We start from the raw sequence: 25,096 nt of genomic DNA, 5'->3' as shown, positions 1-25,096 counted from the left end.
ATGGAGATTTTGGCAGAGAATTGCCATCTCTGAAGGGAAAGAAACAGACTCGTAGAAGTGAAGATAAATTATCAAAATGTTGTTTTGTTTTAAATAGTTTTTGAAGAACGAAGGTAGGGGGAGACAGGATTACTGAAATTGACTCATTAGTACAAAATTTAAAAGTGAAGTACAGAGAGAAAAAAAGAACATTAAAAATAGTACAGTTGTAGGAGATTTGTGAGACATGAAAAGGTCTAATACACATGTAACTGGAGTCCCTAAAGGAGAGAAGGAAAAAAAGGCAGAAGCAATATTTTTTTTTTAAGATTTTATTTATTTATTTGACAGAGAGAGACATACAGAGAGAGGGAACACAAGCAGGGGGAGTGGGAGAGGGAGAAGCAGGCTTCCCGCTGAGCAGAGAGCCTGGTGCGGGGCTTGATCCCAGGACCCTGGGATCATGACCTGAGCTGAAGGCAGACGCTTAACGACTGAGCCACCCAGCCACCCCCAGAAGCAATATTTTAAGAGAATTCTGCAAAACATCGAACAGCAGATTAAGGAAATTCTGCAACACAGGCAAGAAAAATACAAGAATACCCCAAATCCTAATAATAATAAAAAAGAAATTACAGAAGAGCAAAGATGGTAAAAAAGGTTAGGCAATCTGAAGAAACCTTACCGTCAAAGGAACAACAAGACACAGAGCTGGCTTCTCAAGAGGAACAATAGAAATCATAAGATAACAGAATTATATAAAGTACAAAAAGATAACTACCAATCCAGAACCCATTAATCAGCAAAAGGTCCTTCAAAAACAAAGTGAAATACATGTTTTCAGAAGATATACTGAGATCATTAAAAGAAACACTAAATAGTGTTCAGGTGGAAGAAAATGTTTTCTTGCAGGGAAAATAGTAATGCGGTAAAAATGAAATACATTTTGGGGTGCCTCGTGGCTCAGTTGGTTAAGCGTCTGCCTTGGCTCAGGTCATGATCCCGGGGTCCTAGGATAGAGCCCTCTGTCAGGCTTCCTGCCCAGCCAGGAGCCTGCTTCTCCCTCTCCCTCTGCAGCTCCCCCTGCTTGTGCTCTCTCTCTCTCTCTCTCATAAATACAAAAAATCTTAAAAAAGAAAAAAGAAAATACATCTTAAAAATATACGGGAGAACATAAATGAATATTGACTGTAAACAAAATAATAGTGGTGCTATCTTGTTGATTTAAGTAACAATTCAGTGTTAAAATGCTTGACACCTTTCTGAGCTACTCAGGGAGGGTCCATACAGCGTTGTTGTGCGTTGCTGTTGTAACTTAAAGGGAAACTTTCATAATGTCCGGAGCCCTTGATGTCCTGCAAGTGAAGCAGGAGGATGTCCTCAAATTCCTTACAGCAGGAACCTACTTAGGTGGCACCAACCTTGACATCCCGATGGAACAGTACATCTACAAAAGGAAAAGTGATGGCGTCTACATCGTAAATCTGAAAAGAACCTGCAAGCCTCTGCCGACAGCTGGTGCTATTGTTGCCCTTGAAAACCTGGCCGATGTCAGTGTCTTATCATCCAGGAATCCTGGCCAGTGAGCTGTGCTGAAGTTGCTGATGCTACTGGAAGCACTCCTATTGCTGGCCGCCTCAGTCCTGGAACCTTCACTAACCAGATCCAGGCCGCCTTCTGGGAGCCAGGTCTTCTAGTGGTTACCCATCGCAGGGCTGACCACCAGCCTCTCACAGAGGTGCATTATGTTAACCTCTGCCTACCATCACTCTGTAGACTCTCCTCTGCACTATGTGGACATTGCCATCCTTTGCAACAACAAGGGAGCTCACTCTGGGTCTGATGTGGTAGATGCTGGCCCGGGGTGTTCTGTGCATGCGTGGCACCATTTCCCATGAACACCCATGGGAAGTCATGCCTGATCTCTACTTCTACAGAGATCTTGAAGAGATTGAAAAGGAAGAACAAGGCTGTTGCTGCAAAGGCTGTGACCAATGAGGAATTTCAGGGTGAATGGACAGCTCTAGCTCCTGAATTCACTGCTATTCAACCTAAAGTCACAGACTGGTCTGAAGGCATGTAGGTGCCCTCTGTGTCTATTCAGCAGTTCTCTACTGAAGTGCTGGGGTCTGCAGCTCCCACTGCTCAGGCCACTGAATGGGTAGGAACAACCACTGAGTGGTCTTAAACTGCTCTTCCACAAAGGCAAACAAAATGGAAATAAAGGTTGATGGAAAATAAACACTTTCTAAAAAAATAACAATAAAATAAAGTGCATGACAATGATTTTACAAAAGTTGAGAGGGGGTCAATTGAATTAAAGTGTTCTAAGGTTCATGCGTAATTAGGAAAAGTGGTAAAAGCCACGATATTTTTTTTAGATTGTAATATGTCAAAATTGCATGTAATTATGGTTATTACTAAAAGAGTAGTAAAAGTAAGTTTAACAATTTAATGGAACAAAATGGAATAATGATAGAATACTTTATCTTGAAAGAGGCAAGAAAAGGGAACGTAAAATGGATTGATTAAAAACAGTGGTAGAGTAGATATGAATCAAATATGTCAGAGTCAGTAGTTATATTAAAAATCAATTAAATTCTCCAATTAAAAGACTAAGTTGCCAAGGAAATCAAAGCCATGTGTTGTATGCTGGGTCACTGAGTGAAGGACCCCATTTTTACAGCTTTGTTGATTACAGGGAGCCAAGTCACAGTCCTGTCTGTTTCCATGGGGGTTGAAAGAGACACCCAAATTCATTGGAGAAAATTTGGGCAAGATTCACAGTAGGGAAAGGAAGCAATGAGACCTTGTGGGTGAGGACTTCTGGGCTATTGAGTACTCTTGTTGCTTCTACATCTGCAGTCGATGTGCTGTATGGTGTGCTTCTCTGTTCTACACGTGTCAGCGGGGATTCTTTCGATGAGAGTGTTGCACGTACGTGTTAGTGAGACATTGCCTTGTCATTTACCACCAGCGGGAGTATCAGGGCACAATGACGGTGGCTGTACTCTTATTGTAAAGTCTTACATACACTGATGCTATCCTGCTGCTTGGCAAATCAGAAACCTCAGTCACAATAGCTCTGACTTTGGAGGTATCACACCTTTGCTTACAGGTATGGTTGGCAAACTCCAAAAAAGCTCACAAGCTTGCTCTATGAATAAAGTTTCTTGGGACTATGTGGGTGGGTTTGCAACACTCAATCCCTCTGGGAGTCAGGGAAATGCTGTTTTTGTTTTGTTTTTTCAGCCTTCCGCCACCAAAAGGAAAGCCTTAAAACTTATCAGACTCCGAGTATGGGTACAGTTTGTGTCCCGCTGGGACACTCCATGTGGTCATTTATGTTGGGTAACGGGAAAATTATCACCCTGTTAACAGGTCCCAAACCAACAGGCTTGGAAGCTATCCAGCTAGTTGAAGTTCTGTACCTTCGGGACATCACAGTTTTAATGATCCCTTTGAGCTATAAATCTTCATGATTAATGATTTTGCTGACTGTAACCTCTGGCAAAGAGGAGCAACTCCTTTGAGTTTAGAACTTGCGACCTCCGTGACACAGTTGTCAGGTACACTCCTCTGGAAAAGCAGCTATTAGTTTTTTACTTGGCTCTTGGCAAAAGTGAGTATCTGATCTAAGGAGGCTCTGTTACTCTTTTTCTGACATTTTGGGATGGGCCTTTGGGGTTTAAATCAACCATCTTGCTATTCATTTTCCACTTGTCCCATCTTTCTTGATTCCTTTCTTTTCTCTCTCTTCCTTCTTTTTTGTATAAATGAAGTATTCTTTATAATCCCATCATTTTTCCTTTGTTGGCTCACTTCCTATAGCACTATGTAATGTTATTTGCATGGTTGCTTTAGGGTTTATGTTGTACATCTTTAATTTATTATGGTCTACTTCCAGTAATATTATATTACTTTATACTGTAAGAACCTTAAAATACTTCCATTCCTTCTTTCCCAGCTTTGTCCTGTTGTTACACATTTTACTGCTGTATATGATATTTACCTCATTACGTTGTTATTTTTCTGGCCATAAATAGTCTATTATCTTTTAAAGAGATTTATAGGGTAAAACAAAACAAAACACCTCTTTTAACCCATGCTGTTCCTCTTTATTCCTTTGTGTAAATCCATGTCCCTATCTGGTATCATTTCTTTCCACTTGAAGGAAGGATTTCCTCTAACATTTCTTCTGGTGAAGAACTGTCCGTGATGAGTTCTTGAAACTCTCGTATTTTTATGACCATACAAAATGGTGGTGAGAATGTAGAGCCACTAAAATGCCCATATACTGCTGGAGGGAATGTGAAAAGGTAGAATCACGTTGGAAAACTGACAGTTTCCTGAAAAATTTAACAGACACCTCCCACGTGATCCACCCATTCCACTCTTAGTTATCTCCTCAAGAGAAACAAAACTTTATGTCCAAAGACTCGTATACAAATGTTCATAGTAGCTTTGTTTGTAATATCCCAAACTGGAGAAAACCCAAATATTTATCGACAGGGGAGTGGATAAAAAAAAAATCACAGCATATCCACCCCAAGAAATACTACTCAGCGATAAAAAGAAGTGATTATTGATATACATGACCCTATGGATACATTTCAAAATCATTATTCTGAGTGAAAGAAGTCAGAGTGTGTACAGTATTATGATTCCATGTATATAAAATTCTAGAAATTGCAAACTCCTCTATGTGGCAGGGGGCAGATCAATGATTGCCTGCGATTAGGAGTTGAGGGGGGGACAGGTTACAAAGAGGAAAAAGGAAACTTTCTAGTATAATTGAAAAGTTCAATATCTTGATTGTGGTGATGGTTTTATGGGTGTATATATGTCAAAAATGATCAAATGGTGCAACTTAAATATGTAGAGCTTATTGGACTTTTTCAGTATAAATTGAAATAAAATTACATCAGTATTCTTTTGCATAATCTATATTCGGTATTTTCCATACTGTGTTAAATTTCAAAATGAAAGTGTTAATATCTAATACAATTTTTCTAGACCTAATTTGATACTTACTACTTCTTTCCTTAAATTATGTAATTTTACATAGATGTTGGTAGGTTAAAGTTGCTTATGATTTAGGCACATTGGAATTTTTCGCTTTGTTTATCCTAATTTGTGGTTCTCATCCGAGACTGGAGTGTGACTTGCTTCTTTCTCCTCCAGGGGACATCGGCAACACCTGCAGACATTTTAGTTTGTCACGCCCTGGAGGGTGCTACTGGCCTCTAATGGGTAGAGGCCAAAATGCTACTAGATATCCTACAGTGCATAACCCAACCCCACAACAAAGATTTATCCAGCTCACATGTCCATAGGGCCAAAGTTGAGACAAGTGTAAATTATTAATTACTGACTATGTTGAATGGTAGAAAAGCAAGTAGAAGTGAACAAATATAGAGAAAAATCTATTTTAAATGCAAAAATATACAAAAAATAATAAGTTAATCTTGTTTCTTAGTGATAGAATAAAGTGAAAGTTTATAATTTGAGCTACTTTAAGAATTCCAGGGATGCCTGGGTGGCTCAGTTGGTTAAACATCTGCCTTCGGCTCAGGTCATGATCTCAAGGTCCTGGGATCCAGCCCCGCTTTGGGCTCCCTGCTCAGCAGGGAGCCTGCTTCTCCCTCTGCCTGCCATTCCCCCTGCTTGTGCTCTCTCTCTCTTTTTGACAAATAAACAAATAAAATCTTAAAAAAAAAATTCCACACATTTAGTGCATGACACCTTAAAAAAAAAAATGCTTTTTGTTCCAAATAACAGACTAACTTCTAAAGAGACTTAGAACAACTGAAAATATTGCCAATGAGCAGTTACATTTTTATAAAAAGTTAGGACTTGATTACATTTCATAGTAATTTAAATAGCGGTAATGTCCTAAAATATCTAAAATGATGGAAATAATGTGAAATGTTTCTTCTGGCTCCCTAGCCCTTCTCTCAACAAATACATCTTTCATACCCTATTGATTTCACTGTTAGTCTCGCAGCAGATCTTTTCGTGAAAGAACAAATCAAAGCTAAGGAAAATTATAGCATAATAAATAAGAATTTACAATACATTATGTAATATTATGGTATTTGTCTATTATTTAAAAACTATGTTGCTAGCACAAAAAAAACAGCATTTCACGGGATCAACTTAGTAAATATTTTTATGAAGATGTTGAATCCAGTTATCCTGGTTAAATTCTGACCTATTTCTCATCGTACATTTTTTTTTTTTAATTTGTATTCTTAAGACAATTCGAACCTTCAGAAGTGTCCTGTATTTCGCTCTCTGACCTTCAGAGTATAAGTTATTTGCCTTTTCACGACTTTGCTATCAATCTGGAATAGTCATTTAGGGGAGTGTCGTAGCATGAGCTCTGTTGATGTATTCTAAACCCACTCTAAAGTGGAGACATAAACATGGTAGCACAAGACTAATTTAAGATTAGATATGGGGTATCTTTCTAAATGTTGTTTTAGTTTGCCCGGTGGGAAAAGAGTAACTCTGCAGCTTAATCCTGTTAATTAGCTTTTGGCAAACACAGCTACAAACAGTTTAAAAATCCTATCTCACTCTGATGTATGGAGGTTTAATAAAACACGCTGATAGCCACGGCTTGCCCTTACTGTTCTCATTTCAGTCACCCTTCCAACTCATTATTGCCGTGGCTTCCATTCTAGAAAGCAGACAATTAGAGGGAAGGAGGGGCTAGAGGCTATTTTTTAAAGTCTAACCTAAAATGCATCTCAAAAGGGCTAACCAAATCATATTAGCTCTAAACACTTTAAATCAATTTATGATTTCCATATATTGCGGAATCTGAAGTGGCTTCATGAAAATAATTTCCAGCGCTGACTTCCCAGTCATGGCTCCAGGAAGGGGCGGGAAGCTTTTACAGATCTAATCAGGAGAGAAAATGAATGCACCAGACAACGAGGCAGGCGTTGCTTAAATTGAACCTGGTTCTTAACAGTCCTCTGCAAGGAGCATTGTCCCTCAGTGTGTTTCACCCGGAGGAATAGCTGACAGAAAACACCACAAAGGAAGAAACACAGGAAGAGACAAGCCCAGGAGTCTATTGTAGTTGTAAAAAGAACATCAGGGAGTCCAGTTCCCATGGGCTTTGTCTGTGTTCCGTAATTATTTTTAGGCAGCAAAGAAAAGATTTTGCTTTGGGGATTTGGATGAATATCTTTAAAGGAAGAGAATATATACACGTTGTAAATAAAAGCAGTAGGCCTCTGATAATAGGGTCAATGGCCTCAAAATAATAGGACAATCGCCAATGTGTTGTGGGCAGCAAATTTTCCATTACAGTTTTTCCTTATTTATATTTTTGTACCATTAAAGTAGATTAGAAATAACCTTGCACATGCATTTCTGTAGCCAACCATACCCCCAGTGTTTCAGTCTTCCTCTTTTCTCTTCCTGTTTTCTGTTCTAATTGTTTCCCAGTTTATTTTGGGGTCTTCTGGATTCTAACATTAATTGAGAACTTCCTATCCACTAGGCATTGTGTTAAGCACTTAAAAAATGTTTTTATCCTTTCATTCCAAACAATCTCATGTGACGTTGCTATTACACACCACATAGTTGTGAAAAATGAAGTTCCCAAGCTTAAATAATTACTCAGATGTTCAGCCAGTAAGTGACAGAGTTAGGGTGCAGATCTGCCTGTCTCCAGGACCCAAACTCTCAGCCCGGTGGCTTCCCTATTACTTGCTCCTTACATAGTACTCTCTCTCCATCCTGCCTTTCCTTTGAATGAAGGCAAGCAATATTGCCTGAGTCACAGGGCTCATACGTGCATTTGTGAGCTCCCACGCTGAACTTGATCTTTGAACCTCCTGAATTTCTTTTATGTCAAAAGCAACCTGAAGAGGAAAGTGGACAATTTAATTATGTGTGCCTATCTTGCAAAACATGATAAAATGTTACCACTATTTTTGTTATAAACATGATTTAAATTTTGTATAGCTTAAATTGCCTAAGTTTTAAATTTAAAAACAGTGACTGACATTGTGACATCAAGGGGAAACTGAGATTGCCTCGGAGGTATTCTAAATTCTACTTCATAGTGGCTTCCAGATCCAAGAGAAATGCCACCCCGGGAACCAATGCAGATACCAGCTGAGAGGGAGGAGGGGTCATTTGTGCTCAGCATATCAAACATCGGTCAAATTCAGGGGTGATACAGTCACTGGGATCTGATATTGCCCTATAATAATAACTGAGGATGGGCGCCTGGGTGGCTCAGTTGGTTAAGCGACTGCCTTCGGCTCAGGTCATGATCCTGGAGTCCCGGGATCGAGTCCCACATCGGGCTCCCTGCTCGGCGGAGAGTCTGCTTCTCCCTCTCCCACTCCCTGTTTGTGTTCCCTCTCTCGCTGTGTCTTTCTCTGTCAAATAAATAAATAAAATCTTTAAAAAAAAAAAAAATAACTGAGGATGGTGCAGGCTAATAAGTTAGAGACAGATGTGTGGACGTCTGGGGGAAATAAATATGTGTGGTTCAGTACACAACCTGAATGGCAAATATGCTACTTGTTCTTTGTCTAGGGAATTTTACCATCTATTGTAACTTACAAATAAATCATAGTGTGAGTCTGTGAATGATCTTTATATCTTTTAATTATATATTTTATAATTATATATCACCATGTGTTGTTATACATACTGCGATAACATGATATATTCAGCTATTGATTATCACTTCTTGCCTTTTTGTAACACAGTCTCGTGGTAATGACCACTCTAACTCTACACAGAATGGACTAAGCTTCTTGGAGAAAGGAATCCTAACTATGCAAGGCCTAGTAGTTTTGTTCCAGAACTTTATCTCTGAACTTTTATTAATGGTTAAAATATCTTCAGATTTAGATAACCCAGAAACCTGGGATGTAACCAGGAAGTGCTATCTTAGCACATTGTTTGCTAATGTCTGCTGTTAACTCTGTATTTTAAAAGAATGCTATAATGGGTAAATAAAAGTCGAGATAAATCCTGTTACTCATTTCTGTATCACACATTGAAAAAAGGTTTCAATACTGCAGAAAGCGGCTGCATGTGACAGTCACATATAGGATTAAATAGTCTAAGTGATGGTCGAGTAATCTGAGATAGTTTAGGTAAAGAGGGATTGTTTGGAGGATAAGATCATTTAATGTTGTTGAAAGGAAGGCCGACTTACAGCTGGACCTCAGAAACTATGGGAGCAAAGAGTTTTTTCTTTCTCTCGACATCTCTTACGTTGATAGACATCACTCACTGATACACCATGTGCCAGGTACAGTTCTAAGTAATATACATATAGGATAATGGACGTAATCTCACAACCCTCTAAGGTGGGCCTTGTTGTCGTTATACTCATTTTGCAAATGAGAAAACTGAAGCCTAGAGAGTTTAAGTAACGTGCTCAAAGTTTGAGTAACTTGTACAACTAAGTGGTACAGCAGAATTCCAAACGCAGGCAATTTCTGAGTTTTGGTCCCATTTGAAAGTGAATGGAGGTGGGGGCATTTGAGATCCTTCAGTAAACTGTAGTCTTCTCCTCTTTTATCGTGACACTGGTGGGGTGGTTCTTTCCTAGCTCCTCATTTTACCGAATGCTGCCTTTTAGAGTCCTGGCTTTCTTTAGCGCTTAGTCAGACTCCCAAACCTGTGCTGACCGTAGGTTTTGTCTCCTGTCATCAGCGCTTATCCAATTAAACTCAAAATGTCCAAGCTCCTAAAGATAGGCAGATGTCCTCGGGGCAGTTACTGGCTTCAGAGCCTGGAAGCTTTTGTGAAATAGACATTTTGTGTGTGTGTGTGAATTATACTTTCTTACCATTTTTAATCTCATTTCCAGTCCAGATGTACATTTAAATAGATTTTACGATAGTCTATTCAGCATAAAAGTTGGCCTTTATCAGGACTAATTGCCAGAAAAATGAACTCCTATTATAAAATAGATATGTAAATAACAGTTTTTGAGACGCCTGGGTTGGGTGGCTGCCTTCGGCTCAGGTCATGATCCCAGGGTCCTGGGATCGAGTCCTGCATCAGGCTCCTTGCTCAGCGGGGAGCCTGCTTCTCCCTCTTCCTCTGCTCCCCTCCCCCCCACTTGTGCTTGCTCTCTCTCTCTCTGACAAATAAATCTTTAAAAAAAATAATAACAGTTTTTGTTCACTGAGGGTGAACACTTAGTAAAAGTTGATGAACCTATTGTGTTATGTAATGATAAGCATAGGCAATACCTCATTCCTAGCAGAAATGGTAACTTGAAAATAATCAATAGCTATAAAAACTCCATAATGCTAGTATTCATCAATTTGTAGATTTGCAAACTATTTAGTGTTTATAAATGTCCTCTAAGGAGTTTTCTAAGGAATTTAAATACAGAGGTGGCATATATATATTTTTTTTACCCTAGGATAGCATTCATCTATATTCTAAAATTTGCCAGGGCATACCAATATATATTTTTGAATTTAGAATTTGTCCAAATGTATTGACGGTAGGTAGTTTGCATCCGATTTTTTTGAAGATGAGTAAATTGGGAGATGAAGAGGATGGAGGGATAAAGCATTCTTTTAATAAGTTGGAAATACATAAAAATGGGAGTTATTTGAGAAACTCTAAAAGTCAATTTATGATGGGTACATTATAAATAAATAGAAACAATTGTCTGTCAGTCATGGACTGGCTCATAGTTCCTTTGGCTATAATGCAACTGATATTAATTTCTGAGAAAAGTATGTTCTCTGCCATTTTCAGAAACATGGTGGAATATATTGATAGACTAATGTTTCTGGAAAACAACTATATCTTTTATATATAATATGAAAAATATCTTCTGAATGTATCTGTATGTTGGCAAGAAAACAAGGAGTACTAAGGCCAGGGCCTGAGTGAAAGTGGAAACACAGGGAGGTTTTGAAATTATTTTTTTCTGAACTGAGTGAGCTTAAACACAAGTTTTCATATACTTTGTAGAGTTTTATGATAGAAGTCATTAGACTCTCCTCCCTCAATAATTCTCACACTCCAAAAGGGCCATAGCCCAAAGATGAGGGAAAACTAGAAATAACCCCATTCTGCCCCAAAGAACTTCAAGGAAAGTGCCTTCATTGTCGTATTTCTCCTGAGCAGAAGGAAGAAAAATATTCCCTTGAGGACATGTAATGATAAACCTGTCTTCTCAGAGGATGACAGCCTGAATTCGTACTACCCGAGTGACATACACACAAACTAAAGCTATAAATTTGGCTTAGTGAGCCTGGACTGTACCTACAGAACCAAATGCCAACCTTTTCTGGAGAAAAACATCCCAGGCTTCAAAGTATTTCCACATACAACGTTCAAAGTGTACTGTGAGAGAACCTCATAGTGAAATAAAATCACAAAAACATATAAAGAAACAAGGCACCATTAACAACACCAGAAGGAATCCCCAGCAGCAAAATCTGTGCTGCAAATACACCATCCATGGGAATTATGAGCATTCTGTACAAGTAGTAAGAACTTTAAAATAATCACCAAGAGCAAGAAGATTAGGGGGAGAATCAAAGGAATTCCTAGAAATAGGAATGGAATTTTAGTAAGTCACATTAAAAACTGAAGAAAATATGCAGAATTCAGCCCAGACTAATAAAAAGATAGAAAGTATGATGGAAAGATTAAAGACATAAAAAGTTTAAGACTTAAGAGTTTCAGATGGATAAGTTGGGTAGAGTGGGGTGCAGGTATTATCTAACGGTATAAAGGCTGAGATTATCCCAGAATTTGCAAGATGCCAAATCCGGATTCAAGAAGCCCAATGATTTTTAAATAAAAAAATTATGATACAAATGTAAATAACTAAAATGACAAATAAATGAAATCTACACAAAAGCACAGAATAGTAAAATTTAAAAACACCAAAGGCAAAAGCCAAACATTTAAAGCCACCACAGAGAATTTCCAGTTATTGACAAAGGAGCAATAATTAGACTCACATAAGACTTCTTCACAGAAAAAACAAAACCTTATACACACTGGAATAATGTTTTTAATGTGCTAAGTGATGGTAACTATCAGCCTAAAATTCTGTAGCCAATATTGTCTTTTTCAAAAACGAAAGAGGGGCACCTGGGTGGCTCAGTTGGTTAAGCAGCTGCTTTCAGCTCAGGTCATGATCCCAGGGTCCTGGGATCCAGCCCCGCGTCGGGCTCCCTGCTTCGCGGGGAGCCTGTTTCTCCTCCCTCTGCCTGCCTCTCTGCCTACTTGTGCTCTCTCTATCTCTCTGTCAAATAAATAAAATATTTTAAAAAATGAAATAAAGAATTTTGGATAATCAAAAAGAGGTTCCACCAATAAATCCACATTAAAGGAATTTTAGACAGAAAAAAATAATGTTTCCAGATAGATGGGCTTAGGCATTAGATGTTACAAAGCTGAGGAATCTGTGAATTTGTTGGGACACCTAAGGAAGCATTTATAGGCAGAAGCTCTAAAGAGGGATTATAAGCTTGGACTCTGAAGTCAACAGTCTGCCCTGAACACCTAACTTTGCATTTAATTTGTGTGATCATGGAAAAATTAATTCTTTTCTCCCTTATAAAATGGTGATGATAATACTCTTTCCCCAAGGGTTATTGCAAGTATGATATGACAGAATATAGTAAGGTCTGGAAAGTATTTGGAGCATGTTAGGTGTGTTACAGTTACTATTACTCCTGTATGAAACAATAATGGCAATGTTGTGTGAGGTTAAACATATCTTAAATTACATAAAAGTAATAACCTGAAAGCCTGAAGTAGTGAATATAATCATACTGCTTGGAAAAGGGTAAAAAATATTAATTTTAGAATTTGGTAAGTATGCATTAATTTTAGAATTTGATGAGTATGCATGTTGGAGTTTCTAGAGAAGCCACCAAAAGAATAGAGTGAATATCTTCCAAAAAAAAAATAAAGAAAAAAATGGAATGAGAATCCATTCGAAAGCTGACTTGGGGGTGGGTTCAGCCAATAAGCATTGCCAGGAGATTGGCAGGTGAGAGGAAGAGAGAACTCAGGGTATTTCTCCCCTTTCCTTTCTACCTGGAATGTTCTCTCAGGTAATGGTTGCTCTTCCAAGACAACAGCTTCCCCACTGGATAGACTCATTGTGGTTCCAGTTTTTGTCCAGCTGTCCCAGTAGACTCTATACATCTGCCTACTCCTTTTGCCTGTCTTTAGCCTGGGGAAGGTAATGACCTCCCACTGCAGTAAAACTGTCTCCTTGTTAGTCATTCTTTTTCCAGTACCTGTGGGACCATGCATTAGATCATACCTGTTCAACTGTCAGTGGTTTCTGTTAGCCTTGTTGGCCCCTCCTTAATACTATGTGATAGATGAATCAAGGTACGATGTAAAAGAGAGTAAATATTTAATAATCCCTTAATTCCCCTTGGTCAGATTCTCTGCTCAGTGAGCAACTTTCTGACCATAATGAGATTTGTTCCAAATGGCTTCCCTGAGAAAGTGTACTAATTATGCCTGAACACATAACTTCATTCTTTTGGACAGTTACATTCTTCGGTTCCTGTAAGCTTTGAAAACAGACCTCCACTCTAGAAAGGCAATCTGCCATTATTACTGATATTTAGATGTCTGATCTAAATATTAAAGTCTAGACCCAGAAGAAATGTTCATTCCATAAGTTAGGTCTTGTACCCGATAGCCACTTGGTCTCTCCCACTGAGCCAGCAACCAATACCATTTATTTGGATGTCTTTATGTAGATAATATTTTTATTTTAAAGAGTACTACTTTCTACAGATATTTTGAGTACAATAATTTTGGTGGTAGAAAATTCAAGGAACACTCATTTTTTTGATGCCAATAGAAGGATGGCTCTTGAAGATCATAAATATTTTTTCTGTCTCTGTATAGATTTTTTCGGAAAAACAAAATAATTTTAAAAGTCTTAAATGAAAGACTTTTTACTATTTTAGGATGATCAAGTCTTTTTTTTTTAAAGCCCTTATCTTTTTATTAGGCAATCTAAAAATTTCCAACTCTAGCTGTTTTATTTATATAAACAGATGGAAAAGGCGATTTCACAATTGTAACTGAATTTTGTGAAGACATTTGCAAATGTCTTAATTGGTGTGAAAAACATGGATGGCAATACTTTCCTTTGCTCAATATATTCTCAATGCCTTGTAGACTACAGTTGCTTATCGATGGCAGATAAGAAGTACTTGAGAGGCAACTGTAAAGGAAAGAGGTCGTTAAAGGAAAATCTTCATGAGCTTCTTAAATGACATATTTCTACCTCTGTGGCCAAGAATTTTTACACAAGATTCATGACACAAACAACTATTTCTAGTAAAAGATTAAAAACGTTTGTCTTTGAGTTCAAAACTGCATGATATTGTTTTTTTTTACACACCTTGTGGAATGCCAGTTCCTGTTTAGAAAAGGATATTAGAAATCTACATATCTGATAAAAATGTTCAAACTTTTATATTCTTATTGTAGAAAAGTGGATGGAGTAGAGAAAATTAGAATATAAAAATAGAAATATCAAAAGACAATTTGTACAAAATACATGAATTATTTGAAGAGGAAGAAGTTTATATAATCACCTAATAATTATTTAAATGGTGGGATACATTGGGGAAGCAGAGAAGCCATTAATTTAGAAAGTAAGATGGATTATCATCTCTTCTGTCTCTTTTGCTATTTAAAAGAACCCAGTTAGAACTGATTTAAATACATTTTGAATGAGAAAATAAATGTTGGAGAAAGGAGAAAATACATGAATATAAACTCATAAGAGGATCAAAGTGTTACAGCTGCAAGGACCATTAGAGAAGGGTTTATTTTATTTATCACATTCTTCCACTTATGATAGATGAAATCCAGGGAGATGAAGTAACTATTTCAGTGGCTAGTGGCAGAGCCTACTTGGGAGCTTGCTATCTCTTTGCTACTCAGACTAAGGTGCAGGAGTCAGCAGCATCCAGGACCACCTGAGAACTTGCTAGACATGTGGAAGTGCAGATTCCATCCCGGATCTACTCAACATGACTCTGCATTTTAACAAGATTCCAAGGTGAGTCTAATCACATTAAAACCTGAGAAGCATTGCTTGATAGCGTCTCATGTTGCTCTTTGGTTGTTTTCCACAGCTGTCTTGCCTGAGAATGCATTGTCCCCAAGGGCAGGAATTTGTTCTCTGCTGATTTGTGTATGTCCTGCCAAGAAGTTACAATAGGATCAGGACAACATCTTTTATTCTTTTGTCATCTATTTTTAGTGTGCAATAGAATACTTAGTAAAATATATATATATATACACACATACACACATATATATATACACACATATATATATAGTCCTCAACAAATATTAGTTCATTTGTGAGCAAGATTATTTTCTTAACTTAACAACCAGACCACATTTGACATATACTACATCCCTGGAGAGCAAAGCCCTTCAAAAGAAATGGAACCACCAATAAACTTACTTGATTGTATGGGTTGTGTAAGATCATGATGAATTTTGCTTCTGGGTGGCTCATTTGGTTGAGTGTCTGACTCTTGATTTCAGCTCAGGTCATGATCTTGGGGTCGTGGGATCAATCCTGCCTTGAGCTCCATGCTTGGCATAGAGTCTGCCTGGGATTCTCTCTCTCCTTTACCTTTGCCCCTCTCTTGCTTGCTTTTTCTCTCTCTCTTAAATAAACCAACAAACAAATAAATAAAATCTTTTTTTTTTTTAAAAGATTTTATTTATTTATTTGAGACAGAGAGAATGAGAGAGAGAGAGCACATGAGAGGGGGGGAGGGTCAGAGGGAGAAGCAGGCTCCCTGCCGAGCAGGGAGCCCGACGCGGGACTCGATCCAGGGACTCCAGGATCATGACCTGAGCCGAAGGCAGTCGCTTAACCAACTGAGCCACCCAGGCGCCCCCAAATAAATAAAATCTTAAAGCTTCTTTAAAAAAAAAAAAAGCCATCTTGAGAAAGTCACTTCAAATACTTTTTTGGACATAGGCAAGACATACATAGATCACTTAAAAACAAACTTCATGGCTCTGGCCCAAAACATACACTTATTAAGTATTTGTTGAATAAATAAAATTATCAAGCATGTTGTTACTGAACATATGTCTCTATAACATCAAAATATTAGCTAAAAGTTAGGGGAAATGAACCCACTGATTGAATTTTTTATGCCTCTTGATCTTCTGCCCATGCAGTCTGCCTATCTTTCCAGACAGACCAAAGGATTTTAGTTTTCTTAGGGAAGCAAAGCTTATGTGAATGATTTTCTCTCATTTCAGTACACCGGTGGGTTCATAGATGATGCTGATTGTCCCCTACAACAAACACCATGAAGAAAACATGGCTGTGTGATTGTGTTTATGGGATTTAGTCAGAAATGTGCCAGTTTCAGGAACCAAGAGTAAGAAGTAACCCATTTCTAGCACTCAGATAGGAATACCTGCAAGCTTGTTTCTAAAGAATTTTCTCCATCCTATTTTCTACCTGCCCTTGAGCTTAGAAACCCCTCTTCCTTGAGCTGATTGAGTGTAATCTATAATTAATCATGCATAACATTTTTTTTCTTTTTTTTTTAAATTTTATTCTTATGTTAATCCCCATACATTACATCATTAGTTTTAGATGAAGTGTTCCATGATTCATTGTTTGTGCATAACGCCCAGTGCTCCATGCAGAATGTGCCCTCCTCAATACCCACCACCAGGCTAACCCATCCTCCCACCCCCCTCCCCTCTAGAACCCTGTTTGTTTTTCAGAGTCCATTGTCTCTCATGGTTCGTCTACCCCTCCGATTTCCCCCGCTTCATTCTTCCCCTCCCGCTACCTTCTTCTTCTTCTTCTTTTTTTTTTCTTAACATATATTGCATTATTTGTTTCAGAGGTACAGATCTGAGATTCAACAGTCTTGCGCAATTCACAGCGCTTACCAGAGCACATACCCTCCCCAGTGTCCATCACCCAGTCACCCCATTTCTCTGTTTGACTTATTTCGCTCAACATAATACCCTCCAGTTCCATCCACGTCGTTGCAAATGGCAAGATCTCATTCCTTTTGATGGCTTCATGCATAACATTTTAAGTTTTTATTTTCTCCTATCTAAAGTGTCTTGGGGAGGAGGAACACAGGGAATGCTAATGTCTCACAACCTCACAATCAAAGATGGTTATTAAGATGTTTTCCTCAAAAACAGTTGTTCTCTTCCAAAGAGAAAATTTTCTCCACCAATTTAAGGAAAATAAATCACAATATATTTATAAATGCGTTCAAATTGTGAGGGCTAAGTTTGTGCTTGCTACAGTAACTACTAGTACTGTATGACAATCAGAAGCATAATACACAAACTCTAAAACAAGGAAATGAAACTATATTTAACTGAACAATATATGTGCGTGATATCCTACCCTTAAAATCTAACAATGGTACAGCAGAGATAAGTAAGTTAACTGGGTAACAGGAGAAAAAAATGTAATGCAGAATGGAGTAGTAAGTGAAGCTGAAAAAGGAGAACTTGCGTTCAGCATTTGAACACGTGAGGGGGGGTATAAGATATTGTACGTGGGGGTTAACATCATGAAGAAAGATAAGGAGGAATAAATTATCATGTCTGGTTGTGGAATAATTCATGGACTTACAGTGTTTTCTACGGTGACCATATTTTCAATAAGAAGCACAGGATATATAAATTTTATATTCAGATCTATGAATGTCAGAGATATGCTTTGAAAATTTTAGATATTTAAAAAGTCCCTTCTTTGATCTCACTCACCACTTTATAAATTGAACTTAGAGTATTTCGCTTACATTCTATCTACCATAAATTTTCCCTGATGTGTGAAAACAGAAATGTGTAATACTGCACAACTTCCCATGTTCTACTGCTGTGGACATTGAACAGTCTCTCATACTAAAGCCAGATTTAGCACAACTCTCTGTCTTACATATTATCTCATACTCTTCATTCCCAAGTATATTTCCATGTATATTATTTTAATTGATCTTAAACTAACTTGAGATGAGTGGACAAATAAAGGCAAGAACAAAGATACCCTCAAGAGGGAACATTTACCATAGCCTATGAATGTTATTAAAATGTCACTTCTCTCTCAAATAAATAAATCTTTAAAAAGGGGAGGGGGGTTTTCTGGGTGGCTCAGTCAGTTGAGCAGCCAACTCGATTTTGGCCCAGGTCATGATCTCATTAGTCATGGGATTGAGCTCTGCATCAGGCTCTATGCTCAGCGGGGAGTGTGCTTGAAGATTCTCGCCCTCTGCCCCCCCCCCCACTTGTGCATACACATGCTCTCTTTCTCTCTGTCTCTAAAATAAATAAATAAATCTTAAAAATGTCACTTGTGTGCCAAGTGTACTGTGGTATCCATTGAAGGCTGAGCATTCTATTGAAGAAATGATGGAAAACAAATATTTTGACAGATCCTAAATATTAGAATTAGAATCCAAGATATCTTTACTCTACCATAGATATATATAAGAAAAATCCTAAGATTGAATAAGACTGTTCCTAAAGAAAGGTTTGTCTTCCATTAAATATTTTGCTTACCTAATACAAAAGAATCTGAAGTGGTGCTAGTTTTAGATAAAAGCTTAAAGCTTTGATGACAAGAATGGAACGAATTCTGACAATCACTGGTTTAGTATTTTTAGTAATAATGGAAATGAAAAAGAAAAGTTAAAGTAAAAGCATACCTTTAAACAGGAAAAATTAAAAATAAATTCTATAAAATTAATTTAGCATAAGATTCCAAACTTGTGTTAACTTTTAAATTCATCCCTACTGCAATGACACACGTTTATAAGGCAAGCACTCAGAAACTCTCTAAAGTCAATACGGTCTATGGGGAATGATCTAGTGAAAATGGATTTTTTAAGATGTGTCTTTAAAGTGTGCCTGTGAATAATCACTTTTTAAAAACTTTCCAGGATTTTAGAGGGAAGGAAATTTTTACTATTGGAAAATTATATTTCTGAGAGTTTTACTAAAAACAGTAATAAGTATTATTCAATCCATTTTCTAAGGAACTTTGGCAAAATTCTACAGATACATTATGTGATTTAATAATATACTCAGCTGAAATATTTTTCTTTTATTTCAATGCTTATTGTTATTAAAATTCATTAAAAGTCCCAAATAAGTTTTCATACCAGAAACAAAATTTAGTGTTCAAGCTTTACAGATATTTGAGTTGTATCTATCAAAGGACAATGTCAATGAAAAGGTAAAGATTCTACTAAAATGTGTTTTAGCATTTCTTTATCTTTACCAGGCCATACGAATTGAATGAATCATTCTTAAGCTTTTTTTGTCTGTTTCACATGATTAATTCCTAGTATTTATATGAGGACATTCAGCAACAAAGTTCCACTGACATGTGGAGATTGCATTGTTACCAATTTGAGGGTCCTTCATGAAGAGGGACACACATTCTGGTGTAACTTTGTATGCAGAGGGTGTGTGAGTTGAGACACAGGGAAGATTAGCAAAATACTTGGAAATGAGGATATTCAAGCTGCAATGCCATCAGATCAACTTTTCCAGCTGACCCAACTTGGCAACCATGTGAGTGTCTCTGTTTTGCCAAAATATGACTAAAAATTAAACATGAAATTTTCTGGAGCTAGATCTTGGGCAGACCAAAGTGATCTTAGATCTTGGGGGCAGGGTGGGGACACAATATATTTCTAATTGCTGTATATTCATTGTTCGTTAGGATGTTTCCACAGCTTTATAAAAACAATTGACTTACAAGGCTGTTGCTAAGGGATTTATAAATTCAACAATATCTATAATCATAAGCAAATATCTTGTTTATAGTAAAATAATGTCAGACAATAGATTCCCCCCATGTGGTCATACTGTTGGCACATCATCGATGAGGAGATGACTTTATTAATTATTTCAGACAGAGTGATGCATATCAAAAAGCCTGTTAGCGTGAGACCATATTTATAATCCACATGCTGAAAGAAAAGCTTTCAGCTCTGTTATATTTAGACAATATATTAGAATTGATAGGCTCTCAATTTCTTTTTTTTTTTTAAGATTTTTTTTATTTATTTGACAGAGAGAGTGAGAGACACAGCGAGAGAGGGAACACAAGCAGGGGGAGTGAGAGAGGGAGAAGCAGGCTCTCCGCCGAGCAGGGAGCCTGATGTGGAGCTCGATCCCAGGACCCTGGGATCATGACCTGAGCCAAAGGCAGACATTTAACGACTGAGCCACCCAGGCGCCCGATAGGCTCTCAATTTCTAATCAAGTTATCCTTTAAACTCTTTTGCCTGGGTTGATTAATACAAAGAGTAATGATATTGGAAGGTATTGATGGTCTTGAGAAGAGTGCTATAGCCATAAATTCTGCATAAACCCAGTATAAATTTCAGGAATTTAAATATCTGTAAAAGTTAAAACTTCCTTGCCTACACTTCCATTTGGTGGCCATGTAGATTAAATGTAAACCTGCAAATATAATGACCTAAATAACTAGCAGAGAATTTCTTCCTTGCTTAAATACGTTTTAAGCTTCCTTTACACATGAGTTACCTGGCCCTCAATAAACCGAGCAATTATGGTCTCTAAAAAATAAAAAATAAAAACACTAATCGTGTTTAAAATGAACAAACTTAAAGGGAGAAGGAAGTATCTCTGACCTATTTTCTGCCTCTATCCATAAAAGCAAAAGACTTCCAGTGCATCATTCATAGCCTATTACTTATTCCCCCAACACAGTAGGGCTACTGATCTGAATCATCAGAACTTGAGTTTTTAAGCACAATTCGTTAGTACTCAGAATAAATTTATATATGCAAGAAAACCGCCATAAGATTATCAGAGGATTTCTCAGCAGAAACCTTGCAAAGAAGAAGAGAGGGATAATATATTCAAAGTATTGAAAGAGAAAAAACTGTCAACCAAGAATACTGTATATAGCAAACTGTCCCTTAAAAATAAAGGAAAAATTAAGGCTTTCTCAGATAAAGAAAAGCTTAGGGAGCTCATCACCGTTAAATCTGCGCTAAAGAAATGCTAAAGTGGGTCCATCAAATTAAAATGAAAGGATGGTAAACAGAAACATGAAACCATACATAAATACAAGGTTCTCCAGTGTAGGTAAATACACGGACAATGGGGCACCTGGGTGGCTCAGTTGGTTAAGTGACTGCCTTCGGCTCAGGTCATGATCCTGGAGTCCCGGGATCAAGTCCCACGTCGGGCTCCTTGCTCAGCAGGGAGTCTGCCTCTCTCTCTGACCCTCCCCTCTCTCATGCTCTCTATCTCATTCTCTCTCTCAAATAAATAAATAAAATCTTAAAAAAAAAAACCTTAGAATTTGTGGTAGCAGTGATATAAACTGTAGGAGTGGTGGAGCTATAAATGAATATAGTTTTTGTATGTGATTGAAGTTAACAATATGAAATAAAATGTTGTCACTTTAAGGTGTTTTATGTAATTGCAATAGTAACCACAAGGAGATTATCTATAAAATATACAATAAGGAAATGAGAAAGGAACAAAACATGTCACTGCAAAAAAAAAAAAAATCAGTGAAACACAAAACAAGTCTATAATAAGGGTAGTAGTTACTTTAAATGTGAACAGATTAACTCTCCAGTCAGAAGACATAGATTGAATGAATTAAAAAAAACAATTAAACTCTATGCTATGTATAAGAGACTCACTTTAGATATAAAGATCCACATAGGTTGAAAATAGAAGGATGGAAAAAGATATTCCATGAGAATGGTAACAAAAGGAGAGGAGGGCAGCTATGCTAATATGGACAAATTAGACTTTAAATCAAAAGTTTTTATAAGAAACAAAGAAAGACATTATATAATGATAAATGTGTCATTTCACCAATAAGATAACAATTGTAAATATTTATGCACCAAACCTCAGAGCTCCTAAGCAAACTTTGATAAAACTGAAGAGAGAAATAAACAGGAACATAGTAATAGTAGCAGACTTCAGTAATGGGTAACACAGCCAGATAGAAAATCAATAAGGAAATGGAGGCCTTGAACAACACTATATACTGTCTAGACTTCACTGAACACTCCACCCGACAACAGTAGAATATACATTCTTCTCAAGTGCAGATGGCATATTCTCCATGATAGACCACATGTTAAGACACCAAACAAGTTTTAACAAATTGAAGAAAATTGAAATCATACAGAGCATCTTTTTTGGATAACTGTGGAATAAAACAAGATATCAATAGCATAAGGAAAGCTAGAAAAGTTACAAATATGTGGAAATTAAACAATACACTCTTAAACAACCAACAAGTCAAAGAGGAGGTCAGATGAGAAATTAGAAAATACCTGTGACAAGCGTAAATGAAAACAAAAAATACCAAAACTTATGTGATTCTCTGAAAGCAGTGCGAAAAGGGAAGTTTATAGTTATAAATGCATACATTTAAAAAGAAGATCTCAAAGCAACAACCTACTTTTACAAGAAGACCAGAAGAAAGAAATTAACCTCAAAGTTAGGAACAGGGAAGAAATAATGAAGACTAGAGCACAGAGATAACTGAAGTAGAGAATAGAAAAACAATAGAAAGCAATCAACAAAACCAAGAGTTAATTTTTTGAAAAGATAAACAAAATTGACAAACCCTTAGCTAGACTTAGAAAAAGAGAAGATTCAAAATAACTAAAATCAGAAATGAAAGACAGGACATTTACAACTGATGCCACAGAAATAAAAAGGATTATGAGACTACAGTGAATAATTGTACTCCAACAAATTAGATAAACTGGAAGAAATGGGCAAATTCCTAGAAACACACAATCTACTAAGACTGAATCATGAAGAAATAGAAAATCTGAACAGATCAATCACAAGTAGGGAGATTGATTCAATAATCTAAAATCTCCCCACAAAGAAAAGTCTTGGATCAGATGGCCTCACTGGAGAATTCTACCAAACATTTAAAGAAGAATTAGTTCCAATCCAGAAACACCTGAAACACCAATCCAAAAAACAAAAGAAGGAATACTTAACAAGCTCATTTATTCTATGAGGCCAACATTACCCTGATACCAAAACCACCAAAGATACTCTAAAAAAAAAAAAAAAAAAGCCTACAGATCAGTATTTCTGATGAATATTAATATAAAATTCTCACTAAAATGCTAACAAGGAGAATTCAATAACACATGAATTAGATACCCGACAAAATGGAATTTATTCTAGGAATGCAAGGATGGTTTGACATATGAAAATCAATCTGTGTGATGTACCATATTAACAGAATGAAAGCTAAAAATCATATGATCCTCTGAATTGACAGAGTAAAAAGCATTTAACAAGATTCAACACCCTTTTATGATAAAAACACAAACTAGGAACAAAAGGAAACCACTTCAACATAATAAAGACCATTTTTGAAAAGCCCACAGCTAACATGATACTGACTGGTGAAATACTGAAAGCATTTCCTCAAAAATCAAGGCAAAGATGCCCATTCTTAACACTTCTAGTCAATATGATATTGGAAGTCCTAGCCAGAGCAGTTAGGCAAGAAAAAGAAATAAAAGGTATCCAAAGTGGAAAGGAAGAAGTAAAATTATTTCTGTTCTCAGATGACATGATCTTTTTTTTTTTTTTTTTAGATTTTTTTATTTATTTGACAGAGAAAGACACAGCAAGAGAGGGAACACAAACGGGGAGTGGGAGAGGGAGAAGCAGACTCCCCGCCGAGCAGGGAGCCCGATGCGGGACTCGATCCAGGGACTCCAGGATCATGACCTGAGCCGAAGGCAGTCGCTTAACCAACTGAGCCACCCAGGCGCCCCTCAGATGACATGATCTTATATACAGAAAACCCTGAAGATTACACACACACAAACAACTGTTAGAACTAATTAACAAATTCAGCAAAGTTGCAGGATAAAAAATCAACATACAAAATCAGTTGTGTTATACACTAACAACAATCTGTCTTATAAGGAAATTAAGAAAATAATCCCATTTACAATAGCATTAATAACAATAAAATACTCAAGAATATCATTAACCAAGGAGGTGCAAGGCTAGTACACTGAAAACTACAAACATTACTGAAAGAAATTTAAAAAGGCACAATAAATGGAAAGATCCTATTTATGGATTGAAAGACTTAATATTGTTAAAATGTCCATACTACCCAAAGCAATCTATAGATTTTTTAGAAGATTTTATTTATTTATTTGAGAGAGGGAGAGAGAGAGAGAGGATGAGCAGAGGGTGGAGAGAGAGAGAGGGCGAGCACTGAGTGGGGAGCCTGATGCAGGGCTTAATCCCAGGACTCTGGGATCATGACCTAAGCCAAAGGCAGACGATTAACTGACTGAGCCACACAGGTGCCCCAATCTATAGATTTAACGTAATCCCTATCAAAATCCCCCAGTGGCATACTTTGCAGAAATAGAAAAATTCATCCTAAAATTTATATGAAATATCAAGGGATCCCAAATAGCCAAAACAAGTTTGGTAAAGAGAAATAAAGTTGGAGGACTTACACTTCTTGATTTCAACACATATTACAAAGCTATAGTAAACAAAATAGTGTTGTACTAAAGACAGATCAATGGAATAGAATAGAGAGCAATGAAATTAGTCTTTGTGTATATGATCAATGATCTTTGACATTAGTGCTAAGATCCCTCAATGGGGAAAGTCTCCTCAAAAGATTGTGTTGGAAAAATTGGATATCTGCATGCAAAAGAATGAAATTGGACCATTATCTTATGCTGTAAACAACAACAAAAAAATATCTCAAAATGAACTAAAGACCAAAATATAAGACCTAAAACTCTAAAATGTCTGGAAGAAAAAATAGGGGGAAAACTTCTTGACATTGAACTTAGCAATGATATCTTTGACAGCAAAACCACAGGTGACAAAAGCAAAACTAGAGTAGTGGGACTACATCAAACTTAAGAACTTCTGTACATTTAAAGGAAACAATCAATAGAATTGAAGTCAGCCTACAGAATGGGAGAAAATATTTGCAAATTATATATCTGATAAGAGGTTAATATTTAGAATATATAAAGACCTACAACTCAACAACAAAAAATAA

At 37.0% G+C, this 25,096-nt stretch overlaps 1 pseudogene; it reads left to right on the top strand.

Annotated features, from left to right (window-relative positions):
- The first annotated feature begins 872 nt into the window (after window positions 1–872).
- LOC118010094 lies at window positions 873–4,609 on the top strand (annotated as a pseudogene).
- Window positions 4,610–25,096: the final 20,487 nt, after the last annotated feature.

The sequence above is a fragment of the Mirounga leonina genome, unplaced genomic scaffold, assembly GCF_011800145.1.
Source record: "Mirounga leonina isolate KUSES-001 unplaced genomic scaffold, KU_Mleo_1.0 Mir_128, whole genome shotgun sequence".
Taxonomy (NCBI): domain Eukaryota; kingdom Metazoa; phylum Chordata; class Mammalia; order Carnivora; family Phocidae; genus Mirounga; species Mirounga leonina.
This window is presented reverse-complemented; position numbering and strand designations above follow the sequence as displayed.